General features: G+C 40.3%; 1 long non-coding RNA gene across 1 annotated transcript in view; it reads left to right on the top strand.

Annotated features, from left to right (window-relative positions):
* LOC143024281 (uncharacterized) overlaps positions 1–9,221 on the top strand; it is an 11,186-nt gene extending 1,965 nt beyond the window's left edge. Inside the window, exons 3-4 of the long non-coding RNA XR_012966274.1 lie at positions 6,433–6,553; positions 8,935–9,221. This is a non-coding gene — a long non-coding RNA (uncharacterized LOC143024281). The remainder of the gene's footprint in view (positions 1–6,432; positions 6,554–8,934) is intronic.
* Positions 9,222–15,000: the final 5,779 nt, after the last annotated feature.

Below are 15,000 nucleotides of genomic sequence, written 5' to 3' on the forward strand. Positions count from 1 at the left end.
AACTTGCTTATAGTTTCACCAATTTGACTGATTTTTTCATGGCTTAATTCTTATTATATAATAAGTAAGTACAGTAAAAATTATCAACATATTTTAATTATAAGTACTTTAAATACTGAAAAACTAAAGTATAAGTATGTCACAGTAGTGACGACGCACAGACGACAACATCATATAATTTGCTTTTTTGCACCTTTGGCAGTTTCTTCATATGAAACCTCTCTGCTGGGGGTCTTCAGGGTATCTAAATCATTGGAAAGAGGTTTATTTTCCAGTAGTGGGCGCCTTCTCTTTCCTCATCAGATTCCCCTCGCCAATCTATGTTGGTAGGGCACCCCCTCCAGCATCATATGATGTCCCTTCTTCTTTCTTCTTCCTGTATAGCCTTGATCTTTTTCCTCTTGCTTTCTTCTTTGGATTTAATCTTCCTCTTTGAATTGTTTAGTCTAATGTTGTCCTTTACCTCTGTCACCGTCACAGAGGTGCAGGTGAGGGCGGTGGTGGAGTGAGAGGTGGTGAGATCTTTAGTTGTCTTTAACTGCTTGCCATCTTTAACTGCTGTTTTTTGTCATTGTGATGTTCTTTTGTTCTTTTTGCTACCCATGATGACTGTACTAAAGAGTAATATGTACTAGCTAAAGTAATAGATTGCAACGAGAGCTCAGCGTAGTTCCCTTTTCAGAGCTAGCCGGTAACTAACGCTTAGTTTCGCACAAAGTTGGCGAAATATTCTCCCTCCACCTTCCTCCCTTCCCCTCCACAATCGTATTGGCCGTTGATACACTGGGCGAGTGTAAATTCAATCAAATTTCAACGTTATTCGCTGCGCCTGAAGGTCCTAAGTGGCACGCCTCCTTCTAGTGTGGGTTGCGCCTTTAAATCTGTCCCTTTAATCCTCACCCAGGACCTTTAAATTGCGCGCGGCTGAAAAATTATTTGTCGGGATTTGTTTCTAAGTGGTATACGAACATTTTGAACACAGTTTTGAAAAATGCCATATCTTGACCAAATTCACCCCCCCAGGTGTCGCGTACCCCCTTAACCCCTTCCAACTACAACACTTGCCCAACCCCCTCCCTCACTCCACACCACAACTTCAAGTTACCCCGCAACTAGATCCTCAACAACAACCCCCCCCACACCTCTCCGCAACCCCAAATTCCCTCTCATGTCGACCCTCACCAACTAAACCCTCAACAACCCCCCCCCCACATCCCAACCACCCTGATTCCCCTGCAACAATCCCTAAACCCCACAAACCATGCATACGAGAACTTTGCCTTCCCTTCTCCCAACTTCCCATCTGGTCAACCCACCTCCACACCACACCCCCAACCACCACCTAACTTTGCCCCAAACCCATCACAACATCCTAACCCATAACTTCAACCTACAATAATTAATAACTACCAAACCATCACCCCTCTAACCGAAATTCCAACCTTCTCTCAAGCTAGCGGACTCTCCATCACAGACTTCCTGAAAGCATGTGATCTTTTCTTTTCAAAAAACCCAAACTACTCTGACTTAGATAAGATAATCTATGCCGCCAGAAAATAGAAGCATCGGACGAACATAGGTCCACGGCTCGGATGCTAGATAGTTTGATAGCCACAGGGATCACATATAGCAAGTATAAGCAACATCTGTTAAATGTCTTTCATAGCAAACAAACAAACAAACAACATTAGTTTTATCCTCACATTTCTAAATAATACTAGAGTTAAAAAACAAAACAACGTTAAAGATAATGTTGCAAACACAATTAAAGAAATTAGGGAAAATCTGTACAACAATAGCCCATGGACTTACACAGACACCATCACAGGTAAAAAGGTAATGACCTTGGAAAACCTATGCTCATTACTAGAGATAGGTCTCTATCTTTCCCAACTCCCTCCAAAGTGCCAAAGAGAAGCCGCAAAAAGGGATTTAAACACTAGTAACCCATTAGCTTATACTTACATCTTAGACATCACCAACGCTTGCAACATCTCCCTCTCTGACCAGCACCATTTTGCTAGACTAAATAGCCTTCAGTCACAACAGCCCCCTAGCCCCAATCTAGCGCAACCATCTAACTGGTGTTCCTACTATCTTTCAACAAGTCACAACACCAGAGACTGCATACAGAAACAACAAATGCAAGCACAACACCGCGCTACCCCTTGCTCAGTTCATGGAACTACTTCCCACACTGATTCTCAGTGTAGAGCGCAACAATACCAACAACCACAGGTACAACACCGCGCCACCCCTTGCTCAATTCATGGAACTACCTCCTACACTGATTCTCAGTGTAGAGCGCAACAATACCAACACCCACAGGTACAACACCGCAATACCCCTTGCTCAATTCATGGTACCTTCCACACTGATTCCCAATGTAGAGCTCAACAGCAAACCAAATAATTCCCACCCACCCCTAGACCATCCACCATGTCAAAACCAACACAACCAGGCAAATACTGCAACCTACACAAAACCACAACTCACTCCAACGAAGAGTGTTCTCAACAAAAATCACAACCACAACCACATCAGAGAACAAACAAACAAGTCACCACACCTCGACAAACACCTTCCTCCCACACAACACATACAACTCAACACCGATTGGGGGAACGTGCACCAGCCTCACGCACCAGACCACCATAGGAACGTCCGACACACCACACAACTATATCACCATAAAGGTGAAATTAGATCAAATTACTGTTGACATGATGGTTGACACAGGAACAAACCTGAACCTCATCCCCAGAGCTCTCTACGAAGCACTAAATGACCCACCCCAAATCCAGTATTCAAATACGGAAGGTCTATTGATAGAAGGATCTACCATATCACTTCACGATATGATTGATTTAAACATAGAGGTAAACAATTCCCAAGTAGGTTTCACATCCTTCCACTTAGCTGATGAATGGAGTCTCGACCAACATGGTATAATAGGTTTAAAGTCCCTACGAGACTGGAAGTCCATCATCAACTTAGATACCAACAAAATCTCCTTCCGAGATGAAAGTAATGAGTCAACCCTTCCTGAAACACCCGACCCAGACACACAACCTCTTTCATATCTATCTAGCTTAAATAAACCCTCTCCAACTAAGAGCTACTCATTCCGTCCACCACCTTATGTCACCTCAAAAGCACTGATGTCTAACACAGTCATCATACCTCCTAGACATTCAATAACAGTTCCACTATACATACCCGGAGCAGTAGAACACCAGGATGTCATAATTGACCCAGATACGTCAAGAATAAATAACATAACCTTGGAGTCCTCCTGGGATATAGTGTCAGAAAATAAACACACCCTAGCTATGTTAACAAATCTCTCCGATCAACACCGCAAAATCAGGAAGAACACAAACATTTGTTCAGTCCATCTCCATAATTCCCCAATCCAGGAACCACTCCCACAACACATCAACACTGTAAGACCACCACAAACTCTCACCCCTATCCACCCCAATCAAATCACAACACCAGCAAAAGGAGAGATGAATGACAAGCTACTGACCCTCCTACAAAGGAATAGATCGGCTATCGCCTTAGAAGGCGAACCCTTAGGCAAATGTGATATAATCAAACATCACATCCAAATTCCCCCCCCCCTCATACACCCCCGCTTACCGCATACCCCACAGTAGGAAAACACAAGTCAACAACAGTGTGCACGAGATGTTACACCAAGGCGTAATTTCTCACTCCCAAAGTCCGTGGAACAGTCCCCTCTTCCTAGCAGCAAAGAAAGACGGAACTTTACGCCCTGTTGTTGACTTTAGGAAAGTTAACAACCTAACTCAATCTGACCCACACCCCCTCCCCGCCATGCAAGATGTCTTACAAACCATCGGTAATGGAAATTCAATTTTTTCCACAATTGACCTTAAGTCAGCCTTCTGGCAGGTCGAGCTCACCGATGAATCTAAACCCGTAACTGCATTCTCCACTGACAAGGGACATTTCCATTTCGAGCGTATGCCCTTTGGCCTTAAGAATGCCCCCTCAACCCAACAAAGGTTGATGACCCGCATTTTCAGCGACATGATAGGAATCTCATTATTCGTCTACTTAGACGACCTCATCATCTATAGTCCCACACAAACTGACCACCTTCACACACTAGAGATTGTCCTAAAAAGACTCAAAAACACAGGATTGAAAATCCAACTAGGAAAGTGTAAATTCCTACAGACGGAGCTCACCTTCCTAGGCCATAAGGTAGATAGCCAAGGCATCCATACCACCACAGATAAGATAGATACCATAAACAATTTCCCAACCCCCAGAAACGCAGATGAAACTAGAAGTTTCGTAGGACTAGCATCTTACTACAGACATTTCATACACAAATTTGCAGAAATTGCATCCCCTCTCACAAAATTCACAAGAAAAGGCGAGCCTTTCAAATGGTCTGAAGAGGAACAGACAAGTTTCAACACCCTTAAACAGGCTCTTACCACAGCCCCTGTCCTTACCTTTCCTGACATGAAGAAAGAATTCCTTCTTTACACCGACGCCTCCTCTAAAGGAATAGGCGCAGTCTTACAGCAGAAAGATGAAAACGGGAAAGAGCACCCCATAGCCTACGCAAGTAGAGTACTGAATAAGCCTGAAAGTAACTATTCAACTACCCACAAAGAAGGACTTGCATTGATATGGGGCTTGAAACATTTTAAATACCTTATACTAGGGTATAAGATTACAATCTTTACAGACCATCAACCCCTAGTCTACCTCTTTAACACTAAAGACTTACATGGCAGAATTGCCAGGTGGAAAACCACCCTATTGGAGTTCGATCCAAAGATATCATATCTAGCGGGAAAAGCTAACATAGTAGCTGACTCTTTAAGCAGACAAACTCACGTCTCATCACTAACACAAACAACATGCATTCCGATGCAAGAACTTAGAAATGAAACAGACAATGACCCGACATGGTCTCAAATAAAACAGCATCTCCTTTCAAGAACTCCCTTACACTCCCGACCACCTGTCCCTATAGACGAACTTAAACTGGTTGACGGAATCATAAGGAGAACCACTAATGACAGGGAAGTAACTGTCGTTCCCAGAGTCCGAGTTCCCAAGGTCCTACACATATTGCACGAGAGTGCAATGGGAGGCCACTCAGGCAGAGATAAGACACTGAACACTGCTAGGCACTCCTTCTACTGGGTCAACATGAAAAAAGATATAACCACACACATAGACTCATGTGTAACTTGCAACCAATTCAGAGGACCTGACCCCAAAATACTCAATATCAAAGACATCCCGCTCCCTGCTGAGCCATGGGAAACACTTGGCATTGACTTACTGAAAATGTCAATGAGCCATCAAGGTTCCAATTACGTACTCACGGCAGTCGATTATCTGTCCAAATACACCATCCTAGTCCCATTACAAGACAAAACAGCAGAGACTGTAGCCAAAGCCTTAGTTAACAATATATTCTGCAGATACAACATTCCCACACGAATGTTATCTGACAACGGGTCAGAATTCAAAAACGAGGTAATGCGCGAAATAGCACATCTTTACAATGTAGATCAAACTTTCGCCACTGCCTACCACCCACAAGGGAATGGACTAACAGAGCGCACCAATCGCAAAGTACTTGAAGTCCTCAGACCTTTGGTCAACGATCTCATGGACAGTTGGGAAGATTGGCTACCACAGGTACAAGCCAGTATCAACAGCACAGTCAACTCGCAACAAAGATGTCCCTCCATGAGATCATTTTTGGCCAAAGAATGCGCCTTCCCTACCAAATCTTCAACCAACCACCGCCCCCCTTATACAATCTAGATAATCTCACCCAATGCCTAAAAAGAGGAATGCAAACCATTTATAAGCAAGTCAGAGAAAACCTCAAGGTAGCCCAAGAAAGAACAAAAACAAAACAACACAGACGTTCATCTCCACTTGACATAACACTTGGAGACACAGTCATGATCAAAGACTCAAGCAGGACTAACGAACTCAAACCCAAGTTCCTAGGCCCCTTCACAGTCACAAGCTCAATCCCTAACAATTTTTTCCTACTAACAGATCCTTCCGATCACACAACCGTAACCATACATGGAGAGAAATTGAGAAAAGTTAAACTCAACCTAGACCCAACTCCACCCCCCACCTACAACCCACCTACCGCACTCACACATAACTCACCCAAGCGCAAGTCCCATCCCATGACTCTGCGTCGACGCAACTAAACATGCACTCTAGCTCACGCCCCTGAAGATGCAGGACGTCATGTATCTCTCAGTGGAGGTTAAAATGGCCCATTTCCAATAAGAACTCCCTTCCGCATATCTAGTGAAACTTCTCCACTTCCTTCTGACCAATATAACCTTAGCGAGAGTCAGATAGACATATCCTCATTCACTGAGACATAACCTTCATCCACAGGATGACTACAATACTACTACTACTTCACCTCGTCCACCTCTCCCTCTCCACCCCCGTTTTGATCCCAGGAGCAGTCATCAACAACCATGGAACCGCCGCATGCGTAGAAGATTCCATAATGGTAAAACTGAGAATTTCCCCAGATACTCTGCTAAAACCCCTCACAAAATTACATAAATATCTCATAGACATAGAAAAATTAATCTCCACCCAAATACCCGACACCACTCATCAAAACCATGAAATCTCCATGACACTATACCACAACGTCAACGCCTTACATGACAAGATCAATACGATCAAATACACAATATACCACCTCCCCAACCCAGACAATGAGAACCCAAAGACCAGTAGAACCAAACGCGGATAGTTCAATTTTATCGGAATAATCTCTAAATCGCTATTCGGGACTGCAACTGAACAAGACTTACAAACAATCCAAACACACATAGGAAATATAACAAAAGTACTACACCAACAAGGTAAACTCATAAATCTAAACTCTAAGAACATCGACCTCCTCGCTGACTCAATCAATTGATAAGTTCAACAATCTCGCAGCATTCACAAATTCCCAGTTATCTAAGATTACCAATTCCCAAACAGCCCTCTTCTTCCTTCACCACCTAAATGAACTAGACAAACAATTAGACAAGCTATTGGACCATAGTAATCTTATCCAAAGAGATATTTGGAACGCCCACGCAGGTATAGTCAACTTTCAAATGATCACTCCAACCCAACTTGATCAAACACTACGACAAGCCCACAATACATTGAAACTTACCCCCTTCTTCTCCCGAAATGAAATACATCATTATTACCCCATCTTAACATCAACTATCTTTCAAGAATTCATTCTAATAAACATTCCGATGGACCCGATCAAGAGATTCTCCCTTTGGGAAATTTATCCCTTCCCCTACCCCTATCAAAACCGCACAATGACCCTCAACCTACCAACCTCCACCATCCTAAAATCGACAGACGGCCAGTGGATCACACTAACCTCACCAGAAACCATGGCAATTTGCAAGATAGCACGACCCAACTTCCATATCTGTCCAGCTTACCCCTTCCATTTCCAATTAACCAAATCCCAACCTTGCCTCTCAGAACTCACAACACCCAAAGTCAATTTTTCCGAGACGTGTGACTTTCGCTTCTCAGACAACACTCAAATACACCACACCCACGTAGGACATAAACACTTCATATTTCTTCCCCACCCCACATTAGTGTCAGTGATATGCCTACACAAACCACCCTCCCATCATAGGATCAACGGCTCTATCACTCTACCAGACACCTGCCACATCTACATGATGGACTCAATGCTCCTCCCAAACAAACTCCACCAACAAGGCACTCTCAACATGACCCACGATCTAGGTCCCATAACCCAACTAACAGTCCCACCCCTCCCCAAGATCCCCGATACCATCCTCCCAAGTAAGATAGACATGGTACACCTCCTAAATAGATCAACTACCCTTGATATGGACTCCTTAGACCTACATTACAAAATATTACCTTATGCATCCACTGCCCTCTCAATCTTAATCATCCTTTTTATATTAGTGGTACTAACCAAATTCCTTTGCACGAAATAAGATCATCAAACAGTTTTAACCCCCCTTTCCCAAATTATTGTAAACCTAGATTAAGTTGAACTTTGTATCTCACCAATATCTTATCTTACTATAATGACATACATACTCATAGATAAGAGTTCCTCAGAAAAGACAGATCGTGCCAAACAAACTCACAGATAAGAGTTTCAGAAAAGACAGATACTGACATACAAACTCACAGATAAGAGTTTGTCAGAAATAATAAGAAAGTGTCACAAAAACTCTTAGATAAAAGTTGAATATATGTAATGTTGGTGAGACACAACCATATTCTTTTTTCAGAGACACAACATCGCATACCCATCCTTCTAGCTCAAAATGCCCTCTTGGGACCCCACAATCACTTCAACATCACACACCCCATCTCCACATATATCCGCCCAAGATTTTGTGTCTCTGACTTTATAACTATATAACCATATATATGTATAGATATTTTCTTAACCATGTAACATTAGGTGCCGGGAGCCACCTGACCCCAGGGGGAGGGCGATATGTATACGCCACCATATACATGATGAGTAATATCACTCACAAACTCACTCACCCCACTCACTCCCTCACTCACTCACTGGTCCACCACCAAGCGCATCCTCCCAATCTTGCTGACTGGGCGGTTGCCGACTTAGCACTTCGTGCCCATGGGACCAGCACCACCAAAAGCAACCAACACACACACACGAACATACTCATAAGTGCAGTCAACCTCTAACTCACAAAACACACAACCAAATAATAATAAACCCTTCCCCTCTGGAAATATTATATACTGTAAATAACACATAGCTAGTAATTAAGAACATGATAGTTTATTTGCGGGAAACCAAACATTTCTATTAAAAAATCTTATTAAAACATTTACCAGGACCTCCTATTTTGCTGTGTCAGGACTTCCGACGAACAAAAAGTCGATGCTCCAGAGCAGGAGCGGTCGATCCGATGATACGTACAGCGATATTAAAATAGTGCACTGTGGTATAGAAACAAGAGTGATATTCAGATAGCTTGGAACTAATATCTTGACAGATAGGCACAAACAAAATGATAATGTTTAAGTTATCAAATATTTACCCATATTTCAAGAAGTGATTGACATTGTGTAAAATATAGAAGAAGTTGTGAAGAAGTGAACTTATTTAATAAACGAAAAAGATGTTACATTGAGTTTGGTGTTCCCTCCTTAAGTTCTGTGTTATGTATTCACTCAACACCGGTTGAGGATACACTGTATATATATACATATGTATATCTATATGTACGTATATATAAATATACATGTATATACAGTATGCATATATATGTATATACATACATATATATAAGCATATACATATACTGTATATGTATATATATATATATATATATATACGTACATATATATACATATATATATACATATATATATACATTTATATATATATATACATATATATATATATATATATATATATATATATATATATATTGTCGGAAAAATCTCAAACTCTGGACTCACAGTAACAGAATTTACTACCGACGTTTCGAACCCTGTCCGGGGTTCGTCTTCAGGGTTATACAATGTCAGCTAAAGGAACCAATTAAATATTGAACCGGTGTTCCCTGGGACAGGTCCCACCAGATTGAACAGAGGTGCAGGTTAACAGAATTTACACTAGTAAAACTTTCCGACATGGAGCAAGAATTACAAAAATAAAAATAAGAGGCAAGAACATGCTGGTACTAAAATCTAAAAAGCTAATGATGACAGAATCTCACACCATGCAAAATCCCCTAACCCAAGCCGCCTGCCATCACTCCTACGGTCCTTCCTGTCATTCGCTCCTCTGTAGCTACAATACAAATTCTTACAAAAAACTAAATCGTGTTCTGAATTATGAAAATAAATTAATTACAAGGTTTGCATAAACATGGAACCACCGAAACAAAAGAACAAAAAGAACATAAAGCACCAAATATCAGAGACCCGACAAAATAACACTGCAATCTATAGTGACAATACAAATCAAAACAATAAAACAAAAGGAAACCAATTCTGAATGATATAAATAAATTAATCACAACATGGCTCCTGGACTCCAGGTCTTTACCTAACTGGGAGGGTTCCACCATTCTAGCTAAAGGACTACACAAGAAACAACGGAAAATATTTGAATCACTTTACATTGCCAACCACAAAAACACAAACAAGAGAACTGGTGACTTGAAATGGACAAAATCTACCGCGACACTTGCCCTCCAAGAATGGCTTCCCACTTCGGCCTACCCTCTCCAGCTTTCTTCCTTTCACTCTGACGTTCCTCCATGCTACCTTGCCCCAACTTTTTATCATGATTTATTCTTTTAATACTATTTGTTACTATTTATTTTCAACACTATTATCATTGTTATTATAATTATTATTTATTTATTTATTTATTATTACTATCATTATTTATAATTTTATCATTACATTTTTATTATTACCATCATTATTATTATTACTTTCATTATCTTTATTATTATCATTGTTACTATTATTATTTAAATATTAAATTTTTCGTTTTTATTATCGTTGTTATCACTATTATTGTTATTATTAATAATTTTTATTTCTTGGTTATTAGTATTATCATATTTTTATTATTTTTTATTTTTATTATTATTATTATTATTACTCTCATTTTATTGCTATTATTTTCATTATTATTATTATTACTTCTACTGTATTGTTATTATCATTTTTGTTATTATTATTGTTACTATTTTTATTTAAATATTTTTCTTCATTGTTATCATTACTATTGTTACATTTTCTATTAATAATTTCTTTGTTATTAGTGTTATCATATTTAATTGTAAAAAATTTCTTCATTGTTACGCTTGCCACAATGTGATGTTCACATTCGTCACCAACTATGGTAACTCGGGGAGGTGGTGAGGTCCACCCCATGTATATAATGCCCACAGCCCGTTTGTACACATATTCCTTTGAAAAAGCATACCTGCGAAACTAGTCAGGAATAAACTCAAGACTAAGACTCCTGTGTTTCTTATTCCGCTTACATCAACCTGTCAGAATGTCTCAACATATATTTATATATATATATATAATTACATATACATATACATATATATATATATATATATATATATATGCATGTAGAATTAAATACGACAGCATTCTGACAATTGTTCAACTTTTTCTTAATGTTTTCTATTTGTCTTATCAACTTTTTTCCAGTTGTAGGGTGAGCTGATATATATATATATATATATATATATATATATATATATATATATGTATATATATATATATATATATGTATATATGTATGTGTGTGTGTGTGTGTGTGTGTGTGTGCGTGCGTGCGTGCGTGCGTGTGTGTGTGCGTGTAAATATACATATACGTATACATATATTTATACATATGCATATACATATACATACACACACACACACACACACACACACACACACACACACACACACACACACACACACACACACACACACACACACACACACACACACACACATGTATATATATATATATATATATATATATATGCATACATTATATATATATATATATATATGTATATATATATATATATATATATATCAATTGATCAATCGAATAAGCCATCCACTGCTGAACAAAAGCCTTCTTCATAGCATTCCATGATTCACACGACCGCGCCAACCTCTGCAACGTCACTCCTGTAAATTTCTCAATCTCGTCTTTCCACCTTCTGTCTGGTCTCCCTCTTCCACGCTTCCTATCTTGCGGCGTCCACTCAGTAACACGCTTGCTCTATTGCTCATCAGTCGTTCGCACTTACTTACCTGCTCAATTCCCCTTCCCCTGTTTTACCGCAACACAATATCTTTCACTCTAGTCTGCTCTCTCACCTATTTTGCTCTCTTTCGGTCTCTTAGCGTTAGTCCCATAATTGATCTCTCCATTCTCTTCTGTGCAGCCCTTAGCTTTGTTCCCATCACCTTCGTCAGTTTCCAAATATCACGCACGTAGATTATTGCTGGAAGAATGCGTTGATTGTAAACTTTACGTTTCAAACATAATGGCAGAGAGCCTCTCAAGATTTGATTATACTTACCAAACACTTCCAACAAATTGTAATACGTCTTTTTATTTCATTATCATAATCTCTGGTCATTTTCACCATCTGGCCTAAATAATTATACTCTTCAACTTCTTCAAGACTCTCACTATCGATTATAATCTCATTACTTTTAACTTTCATGTTGAATATTACTTTGGTTTTACTCTTATTAATTTTAAACCTACTTTGAGACTTTCCTTGTTCAGATCACTCAGCGTTACTTGCAAGTCTTTTGCTCTTTCTGAAATAAGAATAATATCATCCGCAAATCTTAGGTGGTTTAAATATTCGCCATTAATCTTCAAACCCTTCTCTTTCCAATAAACCGTGTGAAAAACTCTCTCAAGCAAGCTGTAAATAATTTGGTTAAAATTGTAACGCCTTGCCGTATTCCTTTCTTGATCATGGTCTTTTCTATACATCTACGTAGTCGAATTATACCAGTCCCTTTCGCATAAATCTTTCTAGATTCTTTACGATCTATTCGTTTGAAACCTGCTTGCGTAGCGAGTTTAGTATTGCTATTTGTTCTACCGAGTCGAAAGCAAATGGTCTAGAGTCGAAGGCAAATGGTCTAGAGTCGAATATCCGCTAGTAAAGCCTGAATGTTCGCTCGGCTGGTTTCCATCTAAAACTTGACTTAGTCTATTTGTAAGGATCTTGGAGAATACTTCATATACATTTGGTAGCAAGCTAATCGGCCGATGGTTACTAAGGTTCTTTTGATCTCCTTTTTTATAAAGCAAAATCACTATAGCATTGCACCACGATTCTGGAACGCTTTCTTGACGTAAGCACTGGGTGTACAACTGAGCTAACTTCATATGAACTTCTTTCCCTGCGTCTTTCAAGAGATCTATCGATATACCATATCATCACCAAACAAATTGTCAACAAGTTTCCACCCCCTCCCCATGACCCTACCTCTTGTCATCCTCAGGTCACATAAGGGTTGGGGTAGTGACATCTATTCTTTTCCCAGTTCCCTTCTCTTTGTAAGAGGTTGCTATTTAAAACAGCATCCTCCTTCCACTTTGTACTACTGAAGAGAAATGCAGTTAGCAATCGAAATATATAGCCAACTCTTTCTTTTGTCCGACTGTGGTGTTAATTGTGATTAACAAGTGTGTTACTACATTTCTCACCAGTGATATGTTATGTCCCCCTGGCTGTTCAATTTATTCATGGATGGGGTGGTGCGAGAGGTAAATGCAAGGATGGTGGGTCAGGGATTGGAAATGGTTAAAGAAAATGGAGAAAAGTGGGAGATAAGCCAGCTGTTGTTTGCGGACGACACTGCGCTTGTTGCAGGATCAGAGGAGGGATTGAAGAAGTTAGTGACAGTTTGGGAAAGTGTGTGAAAGAAGGAAGCTGAAGATAAATGTGGGTAAAAGTAAGGTAATGAGATGTACAAGGGGAGAGAGTGGCAGAAGACTGGAAATGAGTATTAAGGGAGAGAGACTGGAGGAAGTGGATAGTTTTAGATTCTTGGGTGCGAATGTGGCAGGAAAGGGAGCAGTGTAGGTGGAGGTAGAATATAGATTGAGAGAAGCGAGTAAATGCCTTGGTGGATTAAAAAGTGTAATGAGAAATAGACATCTGAGAATGGATGCTAAGAGGAGATTGTATGAATGAGTGATTGTGCCGACAACACTGTATGGGGCAGAAACATAGAACATAAGAGAGGGAAAGAGAAGGCGTTTGAATGTGTTTGAGATGAGGCGTCTGAGAAGTATGATAGGGGTTACTAGGCTGGATAGAGTGAGAAATGAGGAGGTGAAGAGGAAAACCGGGGTGAAAATGGAGTTGGAGGACGGGGTGTATTAGGATGATTTAGACACATGGAACGAATGAGTGAAGAAAGACTAGTAAAAGAGGTGTGGAAAACAGAGGTAGAAGGAATGAATATGAGGAGGCGACCTAGGATGAGATGGATAGATGGGGTAAAAGGAGCTTTGGGAAAGAGGGTAATGTCCGTTGAGGAAGGACGGAGGAGGACAGAAGACAGAGGTGAATGGAAAATGATTGTATATGGGTGATGTTGTGATACATGAGGTGGAATGGGTGTGGGATGGGGATGAGGGAGTATGTGTGTGAAAAATTTGACGCAGCCCGAAGATATTTCTCCCCGTCTTCTCCTTTTCTACATGAGGGGACGGAGAGGGGGGGAGGGTCGCCGATTTAATGAACCGGCCTTGCTGTGGATGTACTGTGTCTTGCGACACTGCTTCTGACCTAAGGCAGTAGACAAGATGCAAGGATGACCCGTCATCCAGGAAGCGCCAAGATAAGAGGGAGGGAAGAGGAGAGAGGGAAGTGGAGTGTGATAGGGATGGGATTGGTGGGAGTGGTTTTATGCCTTTGTTTTTTGGCTACCTCCCATATAAGGGGGAAAAAGCCTTTGGTATATGTATGTATGTATTTATTTTTTTTGACTGTGGGTTTCTTGTGTGATATATATATATATATATATATATATATATATACATATATATGTATGTATGTATATACAAATATACATATATAGATGGATATGTATACACACACACGCACACATACACACACACACACACATACACACACACGCACACACACACACACACGCACACACACACACACACACACACACACACACACACACACACACACACACACACACACGCACGCACACACACACACACACACACACGCACACACACACACACACACACACACACACACACACACACACACACACACACACACACACACACACACACAGACACACACACACACAGACACACACACACACACACACACACACACACACACACACACACACACACAC

The sequence above is a fragment of the Oratosquilla oratoria genome, chromosome 4, assembly GCF_046742065.1.
Source record: "Oratosquilla oratoria isolate Oo_2021 chromosome 4, ASM4674206v1, whole genome shotgun sequence".
Lineage (NCBI taxonomy): Eukaryota > Metazoa > Arthropoda > Malacostraca > Stomatopoda > Squillidae > Oratosquilla > Oratosquilla oratoria.